Genomic DNA, 27,100 nt, shown 5'->3' on the forward strand with positions numbered 1-27,100 from the left:
TTCCGTTTTCGAATTTGATGTTGATGATAAATAATTAAACAGTTTTGATGAAGTTTAATTGAATAAACTAAAGGTATTTGATTTTAATGGAAATACATTACTGACTATTTACAGAATTGTGATATATTAAAAAAGTTACTTTGAAGAATTACTTTCGTTTTCGAATTTGGTGCATAAATTTCTTATTTCTTGTGATGCCTATATTTTACAAGGACTGTAGAATATTATTTGAAGTTATTAATTTTGATATCGTATTTTAACGTGAAATTCTATTTTCCATTCTTAACATAGTCTTATATGAAGATTTGTTTGACGAAATATTTTACCATTTGTCTGAATCTTATGTTCACAATTTCATTTGTGATTTTTGAGTGCTTTAACATCATAGTTATTTTGTAATATACTAAGAAGAATTAATATTATTTTGAAGAATATGAAAAATTAAGAGTATATTTTGGTACACTAATTTCTTAAACCAGATAAATAATATTTGATGAAATCGAAACATACATATTTTGTGGAATTTAATATTTGGTAAAAACAAAACTGATAAATAATGGCTACACTTAACGATTATCCCAACAATTGCACAGTCATTAAACACTGCCAGTACAAAGCACATCAAGCTTTTACATCGTTTAGTTTTTGGCTCAGATGGTGATCGGCAGAATCGTGCTAGGTTACGCAATTTTTCTGGTTTTCCCAAACCATTTAACTTTGAAGATACGAAACAAGGAATTATCAAAGAATTTTCTCTCACAGATTTAATTGCCATATGTAGCGTACTGCATTTAGAATTTTCCACCGATATTGAAAACTGTACTAACAATATTTTTACGAATCTAGCTGATCTCTCATTATTAAAGTCAGATTCCGCTGACTACAGCGACCTTGAAGAAGAAGCTTTGGTGCAAAGTTTACCTTCGACGCATAGCGTCGCCCAAACAAACATTAATCACACTCCAGATGACTCTTTATGTAAACAAATGGAGGCAAAAATCTCTCTTGAAAGTGCGCCTGCAAATTTATTGGTATCAACTAACCCACAAACACAGACTGTTCCGTTTCAATGTTTTGGCTTAAAGGACATTGTTGATTTGATCAAACCCTTTTCCTCTCGGGATAATTACAGCGTTGAAACTTTTATTTCTGACATAGAAGATATTTTTAATCTCTATGAAATCACGAATCCTGTACACCAAGTAATTTTTGTTAAAAAATGTTTTACAGGTCCAGCTTTAACGTTAATAAGATCAATTAAATGGATCGTGGAATTACTAATTGGGAACAATTAAAACACTATTTATAAGATGAATTTTCGGAAAACATTAATAGCCTTCAATTACATAAAATAATGGAATCTCGTCACTTGAAACCATTTGAAACCTTACAAGAATATTTTTTAGCTATGAGAGACCTCGCATACAAAGGTTCTATGGATGATTCTTCTTTGATTGATTATGTTATAAACGGTATTCCTGATTCATCAAACAACAAAATAATTTTATACGGTTGTAAATCCATTCCTGAATTTAAAGAAAAACTGAAGATTTATGAAAAACTCTTTAACAATTCAAAACAATATACTCCAAAGAAAAAAAAAGCAATATACTAAACTTAAAGCAATATACTCCAAAGAAATTTACAAATTCCTTTCCCAATGCTAAACTTGATGCTAAACATACATCAGACACTCAACCAGTATGTTATTCTTGTGCTTTAAAAGGTCACAAAAGCAATACTTGTCCTAATAAATCTAATGGCAAATTATGTTATGGCTGCCAAACTTATCGTCACGTTCATTCCAATTGTCCCAAACGTTCTGGTAGTTCTACCACGGAATCTGCTCCTAATTGTTCTACATCTGATAGTACTGTAAATGCACTTTCTACTCAAATTTTTTCTAAACATCCGATGCATGTTGATATTCAACTTAAAGGAACTCAGTTAACTGCTCTCTACTACACTGGATCACAAGCAACACTTATTACGGAGAAAACATACTGCAAAATTGGTTCTCCACCATTACATCCTTCCAGAATTACATTCTCAGGACTTGGCCGAGACACAGTTCAATGTATTGGATTCTTTCAGGACTACATTCAAATTCAAAACACTATTTTACCTGCTAAAATCCATGTAGTAAATGATTATATGATTCCTCTTGATGCCATTATTGGAATAGACTTTTTGCAACAAACTCGATTTACATTTGATAAAGATGGTATTCATTTATGCAACAATAATAATGATAAAATTTTTGTTAAAGTTGCTAATGTTACTCATGATCACACATTTCCACCTGATCTTTCCCACATCTCGAAATCGGAAATTTTCCAAAAAGTTCAACATATCATTACTCCTCACAAACCACATGACGTTAACACTGCTATGGAAGATTTTCAGACAATAACGGAAAATGCAAATCAGTTGAAGAAAACAAGTAAGGAAAATGATGATCTTCCATGACGATTTAGAATTGGATTTAGGTGATGACAATTTGGATTTGGATGATCACGATGACAAAGGTGATGCTGATACTAATCATGGAGCTCATGACGATGATGTTGATGAAGATGGTGATGACGCAGACGACGACATGGATCAAGATCATGATATTGATGATGACGACAATCATAATGCTAATGGTGCTGATGATGATGATGGCACTCATGAAGCTAATGAAGATGATGTTAATGATGTTGATCAAGTTCACGTTGCTGTTGTTGATGACGATCATGTCAATGAAGATGATGTTGATGACAACGAAGATGATGATGACAGTCATGAAGCTAATTGTGATGATGATGTCGATAATGATCCAAACGTGCAGAATACTGAAGAAACTGTGAAAATTAAACTGAATCAGTTTGACCAAGCATGTGCTGATCAAGCAAACGAGAAAACACCTGCTAAAAATGCAGAAACTCCCAAAGACCAGAAAAATATTCCAAGGAAACTACTTGTCTCTGACATTCCAGTTGAAGCTTTTGAGGCAACAAAGAATGCTGAAATACTTGGAATCAAAATTACCGTTTCATATACTTTATCCACTTCACACCCAAAGATACGCAAGAAGAGAGCATGGAAGTATAAACGAAGAAAATTTAAACGAACTTCAAAGAAAATGAAACTGCCGCCACAGCATGATGATGACAAAGCTGCATTATGCATTGAAGCTCAACGGAACTTCCTCCGTTTACAGCAAGCACATATACGACAGTATAAGAAACGTCGCAAACCTGCCTGCAAATACAAACTTGGACACCAAATGCCAATCCAGCCTGAACTGAAACCCACTTGGACTGAATCTTCAACTTGAACTGAAACTTGGACTTAAACTTCGTCCCAAATTTTTCGGTCCTTATGAGACAGTTCATCCCTCTGATTATTACGAAGTACAAAAGATACGCCATGACGACACCATTATGATGTCAACCTGTGCTGATAAGATGAACTGGTGGTGCACAAAGCTAACATTCGCCACCTGGACATTGATTTTTTTAATCTTCTTCTGCTTTTCGTTTTTTTTCTTTCTTTTCAGATCAACCCCCAGGCGAGGACGCCCGGCAAGACAGAATGGCCGTGTGGACATTCGATCTTACAACTTAAACACCTTTCTCTTTCCTGCACCTGGCAACCGCATCAGCAGCTAGATGATTCTCGAAGCTGTGTGATAAGTTGACTTCTCCACTTCTGCGCGTGAGAGATGCTGCGACAGCAACGTGGTGAACGGATCCTAAAAACTATTACGTAGTAGCAAGAGACTTTAAAAACATTCCCATTTGGTGTCAGGATTACCACTATTGTGATGCCATCCTATGCTATGGAGCTAAACTTTTTATCTTACTTCCTTTCACTCTGTACATACCATAATCATGTTTATTCTTTCATCATTAAATACTTTTAAAATGTTACTGCCTTCCTCAATTTTAATCCTAACCTCATCCCATATATATATATATATATATATATATATATATATATATATATACATATATACACATAAGTTGCGCTTTCGAAATATGAAAAACTTAGGCTGAATTTCGTCAATATTCCCAGTAGAACAGGAGGTATAGAACTGACAACATCTCTAATTTTTTTTGACTCGGTTTTCGTGAGAAACCCAAAGAATGTAACTGAAACGTCACTGCTACCTATTAGTGAGATACTGAGTTACAATATGCAGCAATGCTGCTACCGCAAAGCAGACGATTTTACGATTTTCTGTCTTAATTCCAAATTCGTACTCTTCAAATTCTGTCAATATTGCATTTCTGCCATGAACGATATTTTAGCGATTGTTTCACACTATTAAGTAAATTAGATCAATATCCGTGTTTTGTAAAACTGAACAATGTTCCATTGATCAGTCTGTCTTGCAGCTGATGTATTACTTACAAGGAATCAAAATCGGAATATACAGTATTGTTTAGCTATGTATAAAAACATTAATGGTTAAATTTCAACTGAGTTTTGTATTTAAATTTGGTGTCCTAAACTTTTTCAATAATTTAATTTAGTGGCCAAAATAAATTATATTAGCTATTTTTGTAAAAGATTCCAGTATTTTAATAAATTATTCTCCAGTATGTATGTTGTTCATAATGTGATCAGAACATATGTTTCTTTTCTTAAGATCAGTTAAGCAAATTTTACCTAATTACTTTCAGAAATCATATCATCATACCTGTATCAGTTTAAGTTTAGATAAACCACTAAAACATAGGTAATAAAAATGGTTTCATAAATTGATATATATTTAAAATCACTGAAATAAATCTAATAAGAAAGACATACTAGATTTAAGGCATATTTTGGCATGACTTGTCAGAAATAGTAACTTATTGTAAATTAAGTTTCGATGTTATGTGAAAAAAAGGCTGAGAATGAATTTATTCTATATGAAATACATTAGATTATTTGATATGAGGGTACTTTAAGCAGCCCTGCGGAATTATATTCATTTTGTTAGACATATCTGCCAGTTCTATAGATTATGCTAGAAATTATCTTTTTACTTTCGTTTAAAAACTACTTCTACCATCTTTACAATGACCGTCAAAATTTTGGCCCTCCAAGTTCAGTTTTAGAACGAGGGAGCAGGAAAATAAGTCATATAGTTCTAGGTTCAGGTTTTATAAAGGGTACGGTATACATCCATTATTTTACTTGGCCAAATAATTCCATGAAAATTTTGGAAAAGAAATGACGCCAGGGAGGGCTTCTTAGGTATTGAAGAACTTACAGGTTTCCACTCTGCTTGCCCATTTGCTTTCACAGTTGTAGTAGATATGGCCAGTAATGATGAATTTCAGGTTAACATCACCACTCTCTGTAATCCCATTCTGAACTTCCCAAATCAATTCTACTAACTCATTCTTCTATTAAAGCATTAACAATCTTGGTATTCATCTTGCAAGACACTATTCTGCAGAAGGATGAATGCAAAACCATAAGAAAAATTAATAAATTCATGGAAGATTATGCTACCATGATCTTCTCAGATAACGGTAGCAGTAGTTTTGTTACAATTGTGTTTGCAAGAGTATCGGTACCGTTCTGATTTGAAAACAAAATCCTTCTCAAACCTCTCAAAGAAACCTTCTCAAAATGTTTAACCACTAAAATAGATTGATCGTCTTAGAAACAGGTTCAGCATACAAGTTCGGCACAACATGTAATATGCTTGTGCAGCAGATTTTTGCAGATGGCTACAAAATTTCGAAATTGCATGCTGCTCATCAAGAGCAGATTTCATTTTCCACGTGTGACTCACAAAGACATTTCATTTTCCCTAAATAAATGCCGACCGCTGATGTGCTGTCGGCAAAATGTAATCAAGCACACGCACAAATGTAATTATTTTATATTTATTTATTTTTTGTTGCCAATCTCATGAGGATCTTTCTTTTTACAAAATTTGTCTTGCTAGTGCAAGGAAAATTTGGGCAAGAAAAATATTTGTTCCAATTCTCTTCTTGTTCAAATATTATTTTAAAATTTACTTATAATTTGGTAAGATATGATTGTCATGATTTATTTACCTTTCTATCCTGGAAACTTTGTACATTCGTTCACCTTTCAGTTTGCTTAATACACCGGTCGAGTGATAAAGTCTGTGAACATTTGCAGCTTACCTTGGATTCAGTTTCTGGTATAATAGCTTGCTTATGGGACTTTTATGATGTTCTCCATGTGAATACGAGCCGATGTCTCTTCTAAATCATCAGTACTCTCAATATAGACATCAAATATTAAAATGTTTTGGAAATTTCCTTTTAACGATTGCTTTCTTTTGGAGTTTAATTTCATGTACTTAATCACCAGTGTTCAATTATGAACTGTATTCACATATATTAATTGTGATTCACTCCTGCTTATATGCTATGCAAGGCAGCGAAAAAAATGCGGTGTTCGATTAAAATTTCTTATATATGTCATATTTTGCATGCTTAAAAATAAAATATCTTATAGTCATTTAAAAAAAGCGTGAAACTTTCAAAATTGTGTTTAATGTCAGTAGTCAAAATAAAGAAAAGTCCTAAGAGGTTGCATTAAGTTCTAAATGTCTCAAACTTCCGTGCAGAATAAATCGGTTTAGAATAAAAATAGTTATAGTAATAGTTACTGGAGGATTTAGCTTTTATTTTTAACATTTGTTAAAACGAATTTACATGAACTTTGTAGATATTTCTTACTGATGTAATTTTCGATTTTCATTTTACTTCACATTAAGTTATTTTATCAAGTATAACTGCAAAATTCATTTGTCAAAAGTTTAGTAAAAAAAAAAAAAAAAAAAACGAAAATCTGTTTTTCTTTTTCTTGGAAATATAAAAATAGTTCAGTATGTTTTTAACGTTTTAAAAAATTGTACATATGTATTAACTTTAAGGGTTTTGAAATTAATTCTCCTGGTATGAAACTGAGGAATATTATGAATGAAATATTTATATGTTTGCGTGCAATAATGTAAGGAACGTTTAACTGAAATGTATTTTATTTTCTATAAGTCACTGTATTCCTTTTTCATATGTATCCCTTTATTAAAGAAACATTTTAGATAAAATTTTAATTTTATATATTGCGTTTATGCTATTTAAGATACTTATGAAAAATATTTTATAAGAAATAGCTTTCCATCTGTGCACATACTTAACTGATCAGACGTGGTCTCGTGACATAAGGATCTGGATTTGAAATCATTACAACCATTGTTATGATCGCTTTTAATGAGTATTATGCCTATATATGGGAACCAGTGATTTGTACGCCACATCTAAACTGAAAATGCCCGGTATAAATGTGATTGAAAAACAGTTCTTCATCATATAATCTACACAGATAAAGAAACCCTGCAAACGAAATTACACCTTTCAGTTTTTAGCTGAGCTGTTATTTGCATATGGCCAAAGATCAAAATGCTAGAAAATCACATATCCTCCCCCCCAATTTTGAGACCAAATAGAGAAAATTAAATTTTGTTGCAGGCATTTTCAGTTTGACAATGTCTTCCTCAATATAAAAAACATTAATGACTTTAGGGGAAGTAATTTTCAATATGAATTAAGCAGAACGATGACATTAAGCTTATTTAGAAGTGTTTACGGTTTGGTAGAGTTGATTTCAGAGTAAATTGCATTAATTCTTTCGTAGTAAATATATGACAGGGTGTCATTTATATTTTCTGAGTCACGTAAATTGCGTATTTAAATTTTTAAATTTCCCGATATTGATATACATTTTTATGCATAAATAGCAATTTGCTTAGATCAATGGTTAATTTTATAATATAATGCAGGATAAGATAACTGTTAAAAGATGCAAAAATTCACCATTCATAAATTTTTAAAAATTAGCGTTAACTTGGTGCTGATTTAAACTGAAAAGTTTCATTTCATTGAATTTTGTATTAAATGATGTTTCCGAATCACGGCACTTCGCTATTAAAATACATTGAAATTTTTATGTAAAAATAAAATAATTACCAAGCAACGATTAAAATTAAAGGATTTATACAACTTATCTTTTTAATAATAAAAAGGATCTGCAGTCGAACAGCAAAGTCTTTCATAAGCAACATAACGTTTGACAACAAAATATTAAATATATTTTAAAACCGACCATACTTTTTTGACAAAGAAATATTAGAAATTTTCTTTTTAAATTACAGATAAAATTTAAAGAAGTATGCAACATTATGGTGTAACAAACACAATCAATCATATTTATTTTGATGTGGCTAAAACTGTAATCAACCTAAAGCTTAGAATAAGTAAATTAATAATTAATGAATTATAATAAATTAAATAAAACTTTTAACAAAATTTCACCACTAAGCTACATATTGTTTTAAGTATACTGGAGAAATATGAGTCATTAAGTCTATAAAAATTATTAAATGGGATATTTTATTTTTTAATTTTGAATACAAAGGAAGTAAAACAAAAAGCTGATTTTACAAATTAAAATATCATTAAATGTTAGGCTATTAGATATTTTAATGTCATCCAATTTTTTTAAATATTTAGAAACCTTTATTTTAAAAATGAAAGCAGAATTTTGTTTTGCACTATTTTCGAAGCTTACGTTCATTTCCCACTTTTGGATAAGTTAGTAATGTTGTTATGACTTATCTCACTTGTCTGATGACAGCAACATCAGTCCTCGAAATTTATCGTGGCAAGTAGTGTAAGATTGCGCCTGTCGTTAGCAAAAGCCTTGAGCACCATACATGTGACAACACGACTTTGCTTAGTTCCGGCCCAATTCTGATGAAGAACACGCTAGGGGAGATGGGTCCAGGGGTATAAGATAGTGTAGGTGTAAGGAATATCACTTTTTTACATATCGGATTATGCTAGATCTAACGTGTTAAGTTATGGATAGTTCCAAACTTATCTAAAAAATTCAGTCCCAAACTCATCTTTGAAAAATCATTATTAGCTTTTTGATGTTTCATTCTCATTTAAGATTAATTCACAGCATTTTGGCGATTCTGAGTAAAATTACGTACCTTTGAATTTAGAATAGATAATTGCAGCATTGTTCGAAATATGAATAATTATACAACCAGAGATGATGTGGCTCACAGCAGCATATACTCGTATATTTCTGTTTTGCATGCATATATAATTCTCATTTCTAATTCTTTCTTCTTTTAAGCGGAGGAATGAAGCATAATATTCAGGCTCCCGCTCATCACCTAAATATGCTTTGGATGGTAGCAACGCTTATTTTTCTAATTTCATATATCATAGTATTTAAATAATATAGTTTCGCATTATGAAGATATCAAATAACCCTCAAATGATTATGCAATTTACTGAAACCGAATTTTAGCTTGGTATCATCTGTTGCGGTTAATAAAACTTATTATGTAAATCCAGAAAAGTTAGGCAGCATTTAAGTATATTTTTTGAGTATAGTAAAAAGCCGGCTTATGTTCAAGTTTTATGGAATACAGTACAGTTTTATGGAATGATTTATACAGATTTCTAAACACTCAGTGTCATATGCATTCAGCCTACAGATTTATATATATATATATATATATATACTTCGCTAGAATTGCGTAACAAATTAAACTTCCGAAGTAGAAATTATCTACTTCGTAATGATAATCTTCATAGTCCTTCAACACGCTGCAAAGCGAGCTATAATGCCCTCAGTTTGTGAAGTGGCTTAAGAGAAGTGGGGCAGGTGCCCATGTGAGACAAAAAATTATTTTTGAACGATTCTTTTATTTATGTTATTTCAATAATTTTTATTCCCTAATACAGAAATAATTTTTAAAACCATTTTCTGGATTAAAAGAAACAAATATATAACAAAATCGTTCATCTTTCCTATCATACTTAATTCTCATTTTGAAGCATAAAGGAACAAAATGCATGCCTAGAACACAGCTCAATGCTTGCTCCGCGGTACTTTTTGTCAGCAGTATCTCTATACTATGAGAGAGCAAAGCAAAAATCTCTAAAATGCTTGGCTCATTATTAGCTCTATATAATGTTATATAGACAGAATATAAAATATTTTATTTATATATTGATATGAATAGTTATTTCACTTTACAAGAGATTTAACCATTAAATTGGCATGTATGATGCTTGTCACCCATGTATCGATGCTGTGAAAGATTTTTGGTGTTCATATTTTAAAAGCGTAAAATGAAGCACTACACTTGTACTTAATGTTTACATTCATTGTCCCTCAGAAATAGAAAGATATTCAATTTCTGAAATAAAACAGCTTTCTCCAATAATCAAAGATATTTATGATCCCGTGTTACCTTTCTCACTTCTGCCAAAGAGGCCTCAAATGCATTCGTGCACACGCACGACACCAGCTAAATAAATACGTATATCGCCTCATATCCTAGATTCAGAGAATCCTACTTAAAATTCTCCTCACAACAGTAACACAGAAATAGACAAAAAGAATAAAAGAAAAGGGAGCCAGAAGAAAGCATGTTTAGTCTTTTACCCTAAAATTGAAAGCACTAGTATATGCAACAATTTTTCTCAAATCTTTTCATTTCATGGCATGACACATTCTTACGAAAAGCTTCGAGCAAATTTTATGTATGTGGTGAAAGAGACAAACTTGAATACTATACATTTAAATGCCCGTTAACAGCTTACATGCACAGCAGAACTCTGATCCATATATCATATAAAATATTCTATTCATGCTGAGCAAAAGTAGAGCTGTGACAAGGTTACTGCAGAAGGGCAGAATCTGTCCGAAATAAATGCGAGGAAAATATATCTTCTGTAAAATCTAAGCAGCAAAAAGATCGTTTTGTGCAATGTTTACTTTTATGAGTAATAGCAGAACTGGAGAATAACATAGAACAACACTCTGCAAAAACAAAGTATACCAGCAATATGCAAAGTATGTAAACTTTCTTTTCAGTAAACGAGCTCTGGAAAAACCTGGAGTTCTCGCAGACAAATGCATAGTTAAGAAGAGCTAATCTCAGAACACTATAAACTGCATGAAAATATACATTTATTTTAAATACACATTTATTCATTATTTCAGAGTTGTCATCCAAATATACAATTTCCTCGAGTAATATTACGTAATATGTATAATTTTATATCATTTATGTTTAAGTTTTATTAGTGAATTTTTTAAAATTTACTTTTTTTCTATCTTCCTTTTTTCTACACGAGGTTCGCTTACTTCAGAAATTATGTATACCTGAGTGGTAAGCAGTTTTACGATAACGTTAAGAGATTTACGAATAAGAGTGTGAGAGTTTGCCCTGCCGATGAAAGAAACCAGTCTGTGGAGAAGCAAACGCTTGTCTTGCTGGGAATACTTTAGATTGAGGTTATAGCCTGTTTCGGTGTGCGTTTAAAATTCCATCGCTATCTAGGTAATCTTATAATCTCTAGTCAAATTAAATTTAACGTGTTGCATTTATATCCTCTATGAAAGGAAGCTTTGAAACCATGTCCAGGTAGACTGTAAATTTGTCTTTGTACATTTAAGCACTCGCAAGTACTGAGGCAGGAAAAAAACTTAAAAAGGGCTTTAATTCTGCGTCTGTCTATTTGATGGTTAGATATTCTGGTGGTGATAACTCACCTCAAACGGATGTAACATTTTATTCACATTGTATTGATATAGCTAGGTTATTTTGAACCCACAAATGGTATTACAACTTCATTGTTTAAAAATACTTTATCTGGTATCGTAGAGCGACAGGAATATACCTTTATGTATATCTAACAGTGAAGCTTTGGTGCCACGTTTATTTACTTCTATTACATCTATTTCTACGAAATCAGCTGGCTACATGAGAGTTTTCATGCATTTCATCACATAAAAGCAGAAATGGAAAATGATTTATTTTAAAATGGTCTTCACGAATCAAACAGCATTTCTCTCTAAGCTCTCAATCCTATTACCACAACTAATTAACACAGCCCAATGTTGGGGCAATTATTATTATTTTCATTTAATGACAACGAACACTGTGACACTTATAATCTTAAATATACATATAACGGGTTAATATGCTGTATAACTGAACTACTTAAGTCCTAATAATGTAATAAAATCGTATTTGCTTCAAAAGGCACTGTACCAAATATTACTTTTAATTCATAACCAAATAAGTGGCGAAGTATAGAACAGATATCTCACGCCAAAGCATGCTAATGATCTTCAAAATGACAAAATTTTTGTCATTTGTTCTAATGTTTTAATTCTCATAAAGGTTTACTTACACTTAAATCGAAAATAATATAATGTTCATACTTATTCATAGTATCAGATCTGTATTCTAGTGCAGTATGCATTTCGACAGCTGCCGCTGCAACCTGCGACATTTATGTACTTTTTCTTACTGACTTAAGTGCTGAATTCATTCGAAGATAAAATGACGTTAGATACTCAGTACAATTCCACTTTCAACTTAACTATATAATTTCAAGATCACTGAAAGATTTATAATTCAAAATAGTATCGTTTCGTTAGGCTATTTTGACGGTTCGAAGTTACATATTTGCCGTAAATATAACTTTAATTCTAAAACAAAATATAAAAAAAAATTCCTTTTGAATGTTTTGAATAAAGTATGCATGCCTAGAGAGATACCCGCAAAATGCTTTGCTGTTATTACTCAGCGAACTAGTTACCTCATAACTGATTTCAGTTTATTATAAGTTTAGTTTTTAAATTCTTTCCGAACTCAGATATTTGAGGTACATAAAAGAAATTTTTAAAATATTGAATAAGAAGCATAATACGCATAAGAACCACAGAAAAGGCCAAATGAAAAAAAAAAAAAAAATGAGGTTAAAATTATATAAATATACATATCCTACAGATTAGAAATTGCAAAATTAATAATCATTACTTATTTAGGTGGTGCATTACACTACGAGATTACGAGATTAATTAAATAATCCAAGGAATAATTAATATAATTAAATCATTTGAAAGTAGTAAACTTATTGACATATAATTAAGACACAATAACAAGCCGAATAAATACTAATTCAGAAGTCAAACAACAAAAATCAGCGTTATATTTTCAAAATTTTCACAGGACTAGTTTGGATGGTTTTACCGAACCCCCATCCTCAGCTGCAAATCCGCAAATGAACAAGATAGGAAATAATGATTAGATAAGAAAGCCTGGACAAGAGTAAGCAAGTGGAGCCATCTGTTGGTGAAACCAGAACTAAAACATAATTTCTTTAAAGGCTGAAGGCAAAGATCGATTGGAATTAGGATCGTTAACTAGAACAGAAAGAATTTTTGAATGTGAAAATCCAGTTCTCCAATGGAAGATGTTTTTTGAATAATTTTGGGAGCAAAAAAATTGAAAGTGTGATTTTCGGACCAACAATGTTGAGCAACAGAAGACGTCTGTGTTTCCTTTTTTCTAACATATGCCTCATGTTCCTTGACGCGAATTTTTAAGGCTCTCTTAGTTTGGCCAATGTAAATTAAACCACACTACGCGCACTTAATTATACAGTACTGTAGCATACCTTATATGTGTAAATAGATTCATAAATACTTTAATTTAAATGCTGCTAAATATATATGACATTGCAAAACATCAGAATTAAATCCAAGACTTCATATCACCCCTTATTCCAACTCATATATTAACAGATGGCCCATTCGTGAGCGTTCAGTAAGCCCCCACTTGGGTTTTAACTCAAAATAGAAAATGCAAAACTAATCTAATGCTAAGTAAAATTAACCAGCCGAAGCTGCACAGAATCAGCTAAGGGAGTAAATAAAGTACGACACTAGAACAGCAAGCTTAAACTAGTAGCAACAACGAAAGGCAGAACACACTGTCCTACTGCAGTGACACAGACTTCAGCTTAAATACTCGTTTCTACCTCGTCTGCATATATCGTAATCATGAAAACTCCTTCTGATAAGGAAACGTGGAATTTTAGAATGTACAGAAAAGGTTTGTTCCAAAATAAAAATAACTATTAGAAAATTAAAGTAAACACTAGAGCAATTTTTTTTTTTTTTTTTTTTTTTCCAGTTTTGTAATTTAAGAATTCCGAAGAGTATTTACTTTCATATATGACTTTTCGAATCACTGATTTGCTTTGCAATGAAAAGCCTGAATTAATTAAAATTGTGCATTTAAGTAAAAGTTGTCTCAAAGATTTAAATTTCATAAAATATTGAAAAGACATTTTATATGCAACTTTTCATTTTATTCATTCCGTCGACTAAATATACATAATGAATATTTGAGTAAATAAATTACATATATTGAGATTTATTCCTTGAACATTCAGTGGTAGGAAAATTTTCATTAAGATAAACATGATTTTAGTTATATATCTAATAAATGAAGTTAAACTTAGTGATAAAATTCCAGAAAGATTTCTGTTCGAGAAGCTTAAAGAAGAAACTAATAAAAAATAGTATTTTTTCACTAAGTAATAGAAACAGGATGTATCTCACAGTTACATTCTCTATTGGTGAAATAGTAAAGGTTTCAAATTATCATTTTTGGACATACATGGTAAGAAAACTTCGTGTAGTGTTGGCAATTGATTGTTCAAGGGTTCGATAAAATGTTGCCACAACATGTCGAATTGTTCCGAGAAACTGCATTATCATAAGCACAGACTATAACAATTCCACAATATAATTACCTCAATCTATCACTTGTTAAATTAACGTTCACTATCAGCACACCTTCCCTATGTTGATCCCTCAGTGACGCCTTAGAGCAAGGATAACTTCCTATTCTTTGCTGTAATAGATTCATCACGCTGATTCTTTTATTTCGTCTGAGATATTATAGTCATATGGGTCCTTCTCCTGACCGTGTGGTTGGTACTCCAGTATCTCCCATCTCCAAAGTCGCAAGAGAAACGTGAGAGCGTTTGTATTATGATACTGCGCCTTCTCATAGAGGATGATGGGATTCGTTACTAAACAAGTAACCTTCGCATTTTCTCGAGTGCTGAATGCAGATGATGAGTCAGGTGTGCTCACATGTTTTTTCGTAATAAGATATTTAGCTTTTCACATGCAATTTGAAAGTTGCATCTAAAAAACTGAATTATTTAATTTATACGAGGCACACTAAGGTCCTCATTTGCCTTATTTATCTAGATTTCTTTACCGTCTTCCTCTCAACTTCTTGAAGAAGGATTAACTTGTAAATCAAAGTACTTTCTTATACATTTTCAACAAGCACCCTGCATAACTTGATAGAATAAAAGACGTCTTGTTTATTTTCTATTGAAGAGAAAAACGTTAAATTGAGGAGTAAAACGTAAGGCTTTCTGTTCCCTGATATTCTTAACTTTAATTGCTGTGCAGCAAACCTTCGTGATGCTCTACCTCCAGATTCGATTCGAATTGCGACTGACTAATGATTCATTATACTTTGAGATTTGTTAATCGCAAATGATTCATTCATTCAAAAAAAAAAAAATAATAAAACAAAAAAAAAAAATACCATCAGCGTCAAATTTTTTTTTAAATATTTTTGTTATGAAGTTCTGATTATTTCATTATTTAAAATGATAATTCCTGCAGTTTGTTTTCTTCAGTACATCAGTATTAATATTTTCAGCTCTAAAAGTTAAAGCCAACAGGTTTCCTATAAAAAAATTTCGCAAAATTTTTCACAATTATTGTCAGATATTTCAATTTTACACAAATAAAGATTTTGAAATGCCATAAAAATTCTTGTTTAAAAATATTTTGTTGAATATTTCTTTTCTCATGTTAGCTTTTCTGCAATTAACTCTGAAAGGATATGAGAAATAACAGAAAAGCTTCTGCTAAAGAGAATAGGACTCCGATTATAGGAGTTTTATAGAGATTCCGCGTTATCCGAGCTCAACGTAGTAAATAGAAAAAGGCGTTAAAATAGTTTTGTTAAAAAGGTAAATATTCTGTAGACATGGTTTTACAATAATTAAAACCGTAAAGTTTAAAATCTCATTGTTAACACGTTTGAGCTGGGCAGCTTCTGTTCTTGCGCACTTTGAGTAAAAAATCAGTTCGGATTTAGTTTTTGGAACTAGAGTAGGCGGCTACTTGTCTAACAGCAGAGCAGTGTGAACGACTTTGGCCTTTTTCTCTTGTGCCCTTTTTGTTGTTCTGACTGCTTGCTAAACAATAACTGGTAGAAAAAATGAGTGGTTTTATTACTGGAAGAAAATCTTGGAACTATTAACAGGTTAGATCGTGATCAAATGATTAAAAATTTGGCTAGTGGTTTAGGCTTTGGTGAAGTGTCAGCTCGCGACTGGAGAAGGAAAAGTGAAGGAATTAAAAAATGGAGGATTCAGCGTGCATACGCAACTAAAAATGATAACGCCGCAAAGAAAAGAAGAATAGTTAAAGATAAGGCTTATGAACATACATAAGAAGCATTGCTTTTATGGATCAGCAGGTAAAAGAGAAAGAGAAGTCCACTATCTAGTCTGATATTATAAGCTAAGTCTCTGACAGTTTTCCAGCGTTGCGAAGAAGGTAAAGGAGAATTCACCGCCAGGGCAAGCTGACTTGATCGTTGGAAACGGTATGGTCTGAGACTATAAGATATTGCAGGAAACATTCTGACAACTAACTTAGGTGCAGTGACTTTCTCGTTTAATAAATTTGCTAATATTCAGGAAAACAAACTGTGCCCACAGCAAATTTATATCTGTGAAGAAATGAGTCTGTACTTTAAAATGTTTCCATGAAGGACACTGGAATCAACAAGGATAATAAACTCCTGGTTACAAGCGAAATAAAAGAAAAGCGACGGTTTGGTCCTATGGGAATAAATATTGAGATAACAAACTTAACTTTTAGTGATAGGGAAAGAAAAAAAAAACAATACGGCATTTAAAAATGTGAATGTTGAAAATCTTTCTGTAAAATGCGTAAACCAAAAAACGCATAGGTGGACTAAAAAACCTTTAAGTCATGCTTTCACGAAGAGTTTACGCAAAAAATTAACCGGATTTTCTGATAAAACTAATTTTTCTCTTCAGGAGGTCCTAATTTCGGACAGTGTTCTCAGCCACCTTGTGGCAAGTCAGCTGGTTAGTGGAGCAATCTGGGCTATTTTTTTCACTCCTCATTTTGCCTTTGGGCCAAGGGTTTTTTGAAAACCTAAAACGAAATTACCTACGCAGGCTTTGAAACATTTATTGGCAGATCTAGAAAATAACAAAACAACTATTGGAAAACTTGACTACGTTAATTTGAAAGATACTATTTACTAGCTGGGATATTCGTGACTGATAGCTGGGACGTGAAACAAACTAACATTCTGAAAAGCTAGAAAAGTATTTTGCCGAATGACGATGATATAACAATAACACAAACTCAAGGAGCGGATGATGATGAATTAGTGGCTATCTTAAACTAGCTAAAAGTTACAGAGGCATTAAATGATGAACAATTCAAATTGTCTGATGAGGCCATTGTAAATTTAGTCATGCACAATGAAAGTTCTGATAGCGAAGACAAGGGAATATTTCGAAACAAGATTATTCACAGAATTTGTTTGAACGAGACCGGAAATATCCTACTCTGTGCTGAACAGCAAGATGACATGTCATCAGACAACATTATAATATTACGACGCCTACGTAATATGGCGTCAAGAACAGAAGGCAGAATAATGAAACAGAAGACTGTTACTGAGTTTTTTAAATGGTGTATATGTATACTGTACAGAATCTCATTTGTATTAAAGGTATGTGCTTTCAAGTTATAGTACGTATCATATAGTACTGCGTGTATATCTGTACATTTGAAAGTACGTGCGTTTATATCGCTATGTACCTGCATGAATTAAATATGCTAATAAATTTCCCATTCTACGCATATAAACTATAATATTAAAAGTTGCATTGTATCATTCAGTGTTATCGAGTTGTTATTATTCGAGTGCCTCAGTCCACATTAGCTCGGATAACTGGGGTTTAAATGCATTTATAAATTATTGTAAAATCTTTGTAGGAAACTAACTGAAGCAGCAAACATATGTTCACAAATGCAATGCAGGCGGTTGAACTTCCTGTCCAAAATTATATGTTTAGTTTGGTAATAAACTACATTATTCTTTGTGGATTCTATCATTGCCTTTTGAGTCATCCTATTACTATTAATATATTTTTTAATTATTTTTATGCCTTAACTGTTCTCTACCGTTTAAACAGAAAGTTTAAATTTCTTAAAACATAAACGGTTTTTATTAAAAAGAGAGAGTGAAAAAAAACTTGTATAATTTCCCGCTTTGATAATATACATAATAAAATGTTTCTGCTCAAAATTTAATCTACAATATAGACATGAAAACTATTAAACTTTATTAATTACTTAATTCAAGGTAATTCTGCAGAGATGAAAGTATTAGAATTTTAACAATTGTTTAATTTTGAATAAATTTTAAAGTTAATACATTTATAACATATTAAATATAACCAAAATAAAAAGCTCCATTTGTATAACTGATAATCATGTTTTGCAACTATTTGCTTCATTGATCCAGTTATGCCAAATCACTCCACTTCGAAACTTAGTAGCATGAAAATTACTATAATTCGGATGTAATCTATCGACGACTATATACTTTGCAGTAAATCATCATCAATCATCACCAGTGTGTCATCATTTGGCTATCTGTAATAAAGATGCTCATTTGGATCTCCTGGAATCAGAAGGTGAAGATTATGATTGCAGTGATAAAGAGGCTGAGTAAGCTTATCAGGTTCAATGTTTCTTCTAACCTTCTTCGGAAACATACAATGACCTGACTAGAACAGAGAGCTTACTAAAGCTATGTTCACTAATTGTAGTAAGTAGACAGGATACAGACGAAGGGTATACAAAACCCTTTATTTTTTCTTTATATACAATGACTTCCGTACTTCGGAATACAATGACCCTCCACTCGGGGTCTAACTTAAAAGATATCAAAATAAAACTAAACTCTAATTTAACTTTAGAATAAGATTGGCCTTATAATAACAGAAAGCGTATGTAGCACAGAGACTGTGAACACTACAATACGTTTAATTTATCAAGAGGATTAAAACCTCTGGCCTGGAAGGCAAAGTAGCAACTGCGTAACTTCTAAGGTAAGCGGCCTGCTTCGAACTCACGGCTTCCTCTCTTCTGCTTGGCAAAAAGGCCACACTTAAATACTTCGCGTTCGCCAGACAACTTTGCATAAACTCCTTCACGCTTATAATTCTGGCCGGAAGTAGAAAATAAGAAGTGATAGTAAAGATTTAAAATAAAATAAACGTTAGTAAAACTTAAGATCCTTACATACTTCCCGCCAGAGTTAATTAGTTTGAAACTGAGGTCTAAAACGACCTTGTTGAAAACTTTTAGCTCTAGAAACTAACGCGAGGCCAACCTTTAACAATCATAACTTAGCTAGAAACTAGAAAATTTTAAAAGAAAGAAATTTGTTACAATAGCAGCTCCCGGAATATACAACAATCTTTTTTCTTTTTCATCTGTACTGCATCAAAACAGGAGCTTTATTCAATTCTGGTTCCTTCCAGAGATCTGGAAGGAAAACTAGTTTAATGAAATGTTACAGAATGACATTGTAAATAACATATAGAATATACTTTTCTTAACATTCTTATTTCATTCATGACTATTTTAATTATCTCTCCCCGTGCTCTCTGACATGTGTTGTAAAAACACCAAACACGAATGTGTTTCTGTCTATGTGTTCAACACTTCCTCCTACAATCAAAACACTAACGTGTTAAAATTCAACATACGAGACCTCTTAACACACCCTAATTTCAACTCTAGACCCTGAGGTACTATTCTGAAAGTGGCTAACTCTAAAGTGTAGCGTCAGAGAGCCTAACTACATCATTCAACCTTTAACACATATTCAGCATGATTTAATCTTTACAGTCACACGAATAACAAATTTTTTAACATTACTTTCACTTTTACCATATCACGGTATTTCTAAACATTCAAAATAACAGTTCACATGTATACAAGAACATATCAAGATGCCGTTAATTTTACACATTTGAAAACATACATTAGTAGTACATTGTTAACTTCTATTCTTTTCAAAGCAAGTGCCAATTCTTTCTACATTGAAATAATACTACATTTCAAAAAGTCTTTCAGACTAAAACGTCTTTCTCGTTAGAATGTTTTAAATAAAATTTATACAATAACTTTTTACAATATTTAAGTCTTTATACAACGCTATTATACATCAAGTTTAGTTTTACGCGCGAGTAATTGAAAAACATAATAAGAAAATCGGTCACAACTCATTTCTCGCCCTTTTGGCGATAAAGGTAGACCTCGCATGAGGTAAAACTTCTTGAAATCTGCCACTTGCAGTAAGAATGAAAGATTAACTTAAGTTTGTAAAGTAACATAAAATTTTACTTATCTTTGTAATATTCAGACATCCTTTTCTGGGCCCAGTCTTTAAAGGTGCTGCAGACCGTAGCTTGGTTGATCCTCCTTCTTGTACGGGCTCGCCCTTCAGTGCTTTCCTCTGGAAGCTTCCGTTTTTCACCACTACGGCCACCCTTGAACATCTTCCTTCTGTCCTCTGCTTGTGGTCTTGGCCGCTTGAAGGCAGCTGGTCTTGGTGGAACCGGGAAACTTCTGTCGTGATCCTGCTTGGACCTCGTTGTTGGCCGTTCAAATTTTTCTTGTACTTTTTCCTCCGCCGCTGATGGCCCTTCCGCAGTTCGGCGACTTTTGCTGCGGAGAGTTCTGTCGGATGAGTCAATCTTCCGTTTCACAGCCGGGTTATAGTTGCCGTCCTTTCTCCCGGTCTTTTCCACATACGTCGTCCTTCTCCCTTCTTCATTCTGGGGGTGTTCGTGAACTCTGTTTTTTGGACGGTGGAACGGCTTCTTTTTCTTTGTACCTTCAATTTTTCCGCGGGGCAATTTTCTTTTCACTTGCTTCTGTCTCTCATTGGCTTGCCCTTGTACTTGTCGTTTTCCCACCTCTGGAACTTGTACCTGCGGTGTCTGCCGTACCGGATCCTGCAAAAGATCTGAAAAGATTTGCATTTTATTACGGTCATAGAATGGTTTTATCTGGTCAATGTTTGCGGAACAGGTTTCACCATTTCTTGCCTTTAACACTACAACAGCGTGAGTTATTTTTTCTATAACATATGGTCCTTCAAAGCGTGGAAAAAATTTGGCAGTTTTATCTTCTGGTGCTGAAGAAAGTGAATGCTTAATTTTTAGTACTTCATCCCCTACTTTATAAGTTACTCCCCGTCGTTTCAAGTCATAATACAATTTTTGTTTTCTTTGTGCTACTTCCGTATTCTTTTTTTGCTTCTTTTATTAGTTTTTCTATATCACCCATTTTAAATTCTGGGGCTCTTTGTTGCACATAAAATAGTTTATCTAACGGTGTTATAACCTTTCTGCCTAGAAATAACTCAGCAGGAGTTTTGCCCGTTGTATCATGTTTTGCGGTCCTAAGGGCGAAAGCAAATTCATTGACATAGTTATCCCAGCTTTTATGAAAATTTTTAACATAACTACGGATAATTTTCACTACATTTCTGTTGACCCGTTCCGCTATATTTGATTGCGGCCGATACGGGACCATTTTTAAATGACGTATGCCCAGTTTTTGGCACATGTCTTCAAATATATTACTTACAAATTGAGGACCATTATCCGATATAACTTTTAGGGGCGCCCCGTATTTTAAAATATATTTATTTAAAATAGAATCGGTAACTAATTTCGCGGAGGCTCGTTTTAAGGGAACAATTTCGGTCCATTTACTAAAATGATCAACTATAACAAGGAGATAGCGACTTTTGTTTAACTGACTTTTTGGGAAAGGGCCCAATAAATCGATGCCGATTATTTCATTTGGAAATTCGGATTTAATACTATTTAGAAACCCGGCCGGGCGGAAATTAATATAATTAACGGCTTGCCATGTTGGGCAGGACTGGACATACGCCCTTGTTAACTTTTGCAGTTCAGGAAAGTAGACTGCCTCGCGTACGCGTTGAGTAGTTTTTCGAATACCAGCATGAGAAGCTAAAGGGCTGTCATGGAGCTCTTGCAGGATATTTAATCTAAGACTAGCTGGGATAACAGGTCGAAATTCGTTGTTGGAATTCGTAGTTTTTGTATAAAATAATAGACCATCTATTAGTTCGTAATGGGCCGCCCTATTTCTTATCGCCACAATATCTTGGTGGCTAAAATTTTCAGGATCCTTCAAATACTCATAAATACTTCCAAACTCAGGATCCTTACCCAGTTCGGTTATTACAGTTTCTCGGGAATTTATTGTACTCGCTGTCAGCATTGCAACTTTTACGGTATTACCCTGTTCGTCTAATTTAATTCGTGACAGGGCATCTGCTACGATATTTTCCTTTCCGGGGGTATGCTTGATTACCAGATTATATTCTTGCAGCTTGAGTGCCCATCTTATTAACCTTGGGGATAAATTTTTTCCAGAGTACAATCTAGTTACCGCCGCATGATCAGAATATACTGTTATCGGCGCCTTTCCAAAATAGACTCGGAACTTTTGCACTGCTAACAGAACTGCAAGTGCCTCTCTCTCGGTCGCGGAATAGTTTCTTTGTGTTTGATTTAAAGTTCGGCTAAAAAATGCTACTGGCTGCTGATTTTGCGAAAGTACCGCTCCTACCGCATAATCCGAAGCATCCGCTGAAATTTCTAAATTTTCATCCTTTTCAGGAAATTTCAACACAGGGGCTTGCGTTAATGCTTGTTTTAATTTTTCGAAAGCACTATTGGCTTCGGCCGTCCACGAGAATCTTGCCTTTTTCCTTTTTAATTTTAACAACGGCTCAGCGATAGCCGCAAAATCTTTTATAAAGGACCTATAATATGAACAAAGTCCTAGAAAAGAAGAGAGCTTCTTTGCCGTGTTTGGAGTCGGATACTTTTGTACAGCGATTATTTTTGATTCATCTGTCTCGATCCCTTTTTGCGATATTTTGTAACCTAAATATTTTAATTCAGGGGCTGCAAATTTGCATTTTTCGACATTAACTTTTAGACCGGCCTCATTTAATAAAGAAAACACCTGTCTTAAATCCTGTACATGTTGGTCTAGATTATCACTAATAATAATGATATCGTCTAAATAGATAAATGTGGACTTTCCGAGAACAGGTCTTAACACAATGTCCATGCATCGCTGAAATGTTGCTGGGGCGCCTGAAAGGCCAAACGGCATTCGCAAAAATGCATAAGTGCCAGACTTGGTTATAAAAGCAGTCTTAGGCACGTCCTCAGGCATGATCCCTATTTGAAAATAACCATTCGTTAAGTCTAAAGTTGTCATAAATTTGGTTGATTTTATGTTCCTTAAAATTTCTTCTATAATCGGTAACGGATATACCGGATATTTCGTTATGGAATTTAATTTACGGTAATCAATAGCGAATCTCCACCTTTTTGGATGCTCCAAAGGATAATCATTATTTTTCTTACATAAAACCACCGGACTAGCATAACTACTTGAGATAGGCGTTACGATCTTTTTACGTAGCATATCGGTAATACGCCATTCTATAATTTTTTCCTTATTCTTATCATACCGGTATGGTTTTTGACGAACCGGCAATGCATCTCCGGTGTCAATACTATGGTTAGTAACCTGGGTAAATCCTGGAATATCACTAAATAAGGAAGCAAATTCACTTACCACTTGTCGGATTCTATCTTGCTCGTCATTAGGCAGGTGGTCGAGATTTAACCTTGGCGGTTCAACCTTTTCTACACGCACTGGTTTCATCGTCAGCTTAAGAGACGCTTCATTAAAATCCAGTGTAGCTTGTGCGTCTGAAAGAAAGTCTATTCCTAGTATTAAGTGTGCTAGCAAATTCTTTACTATAAAAAACATCACCTTTACTTGTTCGTCCTTGATACGGATGTACAAAGGTACTTTACCTACGCACTTACATTGTTCTCCTTGCGCCGCTAATACTGTTGTATTATCCGCATTATATATGCGGTATTTGCGAAAATACTTTCTAAAAAAGACTTCTGCCACACAGGAACACTGCGCGCCGGTATCCAGGAGTGCGGTGGCCGGGATATTATTTACCAAGACTTCAATCTTCGGAAGAGTTAAATTTTTCACCATTACTGTATTTAACTTGTAGGAAGAGGGGTTTTCGTGGCCTTCGGATTTCCGCACCCTCTCGTCAGCAGAAATCCGTTTTAGTTTAAATTATTTTTCCTTTCGGTGCTTTCCTTCTTTCTCCACTGGCCTTGAGACTTTTTTCCTGGGTTGCTATTGAACTGTCGACGTTCGCCGGCTGTTTTTGAATGCTCGGGTTTCCTTGCCCACTGATTCGCTTTTTCTCCGTAGCCATGTGCTTGAGTTTGCTGTAGTCTTGGCGTACCAAATTGGTTTCGCTGTTGATATTGGCGTCTTCTTTCGACGTCCGCCGTTCTTCTACTTTCAAACTGGATTGCTAGCTCAAATAATTTTTCCAGTGTAGTCGGATTTCTCAATTCAATAAAGTCTTGCACTTGGGGTAGTAACCTCGGCAAAATCACTTGAATTATTTCAGGATCCGGACGGTTTCCATACAAGAGCTTGAAAACGTGAATTTTTCTTAAAATAAAACTCGACATGTTTTCCATTCTTTGTTGATATATACTGAAAAGTTCTGTTTCTAATTTCGCACGATCCCTTACAACAGGGAAGGCTTTTAGTAGGGCAGTCTTGAAATTTTCGTAGGTATAGGTGGGACTTCCTGCTTGACCCAAGAGACTTCTGCCGATACATATGAACCAGTTAAGCGCTTGGCCCCTCAAAGCGCTGGTAGCTAAGGTAACTTTTTGAAACTCGTGCACGGGGTAGAGCATGAAGTGGTCATCCAATTTTTCCAAAAAACTGGTTACCTGTGAGTTTCCATTAAACGTTGCTTCTGGTTTCATCGAAGCGCGCATGGTCTGGACAATATACCCAAATCCTTCCAGGGCGGCAGCTGGCATTTCTGGATTCTGAGCTGTTTCTGCAGGCAGCACAGGTTCTTCTTGAAACTCGGCCATGGTTATTCTTCGTCGGGCGCCACTATCAGGTTCAATGTTTCTTCTAACCTTCTTCGGAAACATACAATGATCTGACTAGAACAGAGAGCTTACTAAAGCTATGTTCACTAATTGTAGTAAGTAGACAGGATACAGACGAAGGGTATACAAAACCCTTTATTTTTTTCTTTATATACAATGACTTCCGTACTTCGGAATACAATGACCCTCCACTCGGGGTCTAACTTAAAAGATATCAAAATAAAACTAAACTCTAATTTAACTTTAGAATAAGATTGGCCTTATAATAACAGAAAGCGTATGTAGCACAGAGACTGTGAACACTACAATACGTTTAATTTATCAAGAGGATTAAAACCTCTGGCCTGGAAGGCAAAGTAGCAACTGCGTAACTTCTAAGGTAAGCGGCCTGCTTCGAACTCACGACTTCCTCTCTTCTGCTTGGCAAAAAGGCCACACTTAAATACTTGGCGTTCGCCAGACAACTTTGCATAAACTCCTTCACGCTTATAATTCTGGCCGGAAGTAGAAAATAAGAAGTGATAGTAAAGATTTAAAATAAAATAAACGTTAGTAAAACTTAAGATCCTTACAAGCTATAGACTAATGATAAAATGTAATTAAATTCGGAAATGTAATGCTGAAGAAATACCATAAAGGAGATATGAAGTCATTTAACCAAGTTTAAAATTTTAAAAATTTCCGTATCTACCACTGCTATTTCTAAAATGCATTTGGGAGTTCAATGCACTGATATGCGAAAGAAGTGACAATATTATAAGAAAGTTCCTACAATATAAAATTAGTCAAAGTGCTTCTCAAAGATCTAATTTTCGAAACGTTCTAGTATGTTTCTGTATTATATTTTCTAACAAGCATCCTGTAACTAATTTAAAACTTTAATACTCACACAAAATTTTGCTTTCAAATAAACAAATTAAGGGCATACGAATTTAAACTAAATTAAGACTTTAAATACAGTCATTTGCAGTTTTCAGCTGTTCAAAAGAATTTTGAATGTTAAAGAAGATAATGGTTTACACTTTACTAAACACAAACTAAACACGAAAGGTCTATATTTTGATGGTATAATATGTCTGTTAAATTTTATTCATCTAGGCGCGACTGGATTACTATATTTAAATTCAATATTACAGTTCCGACCACATGTAAGCATGGTTTATTCAGAACGAAGCGTTTCGCTGTTTATACATTATTTCGATGGAAACTGTTTTAATTAGTCTGTCATCGCTTGTAACTCTAAACGATACTATGCAATATACTTACTACACTTTTCATTGATTTATTTCTCTTGACCATTGGCTGTTATTTCAGAATCGTTTACTGTTATGAGAATGACAATAAAGAAAAAAGAATGAAAAAGTACATTATAAATATAGAATTAAATGAATATTACACTTGAATTGTTTTTTGTTTTAGTTTTCGTAATGCCGTACTGTGAGGAATTTGCCAGTTGAACGCCAAAATTTATGTAATATGACTATCACTTTATATATGTAGCACATGGTACTCATAGCTTCATGTAATAGCAGGATCGAAATACTCAGCACCTTCGAGTTTTATGTAAAAGATTTAAACCCCTGCTAAATGAAACTCGTGGATACAAGACGGTACGTAGTCTCAAACTATGAAATGGAAAATTTTCCTCGTATGTGTGTATATTTGTTCCTAAAAATAATCCTTCTAATATATAAAGTTTTATCAAACATACAACTGCGGCTAAATTTTAAAACACTGTTTCATTAATAATAGAAAAACATGCTTTTTTAAGGTAAACGCATTGCATCTGTTTTAATTATACATGCATGTAAATACAATGAACCCTTTCTATGAAGTCCATTCACGGTTACAGACGATTTTATTCTTCCGTGGAGGTAGTCATCTCAGAGATTAGGACTATCAGTGAAGGTAAGAATCCATCTGCATGATGTATTTATCCTTTCTAAAAGCTCTTAAGATCTATTAAAGAGGAATAAAAACCGTTGATGTACGGTTTAGGAGATACTTAGAGATTA

The sequence above is a fragment of the Stegodyphus dumicola genome, chromosome X1 (genome assembly GCF_044657685.1).
Source record: "Stegodyphus dumicola isolate Sdum_Otavi_A_Nest chromosome X1, ASM4465768v1".
Classification (NCBI taxonomy): domain Eukaryota; kingdom Metazoa; phylum Arthropoda; class Arachnida; order Araneae; family Eresidae; genus Stegodyphus; species Stegodyphus dumicola.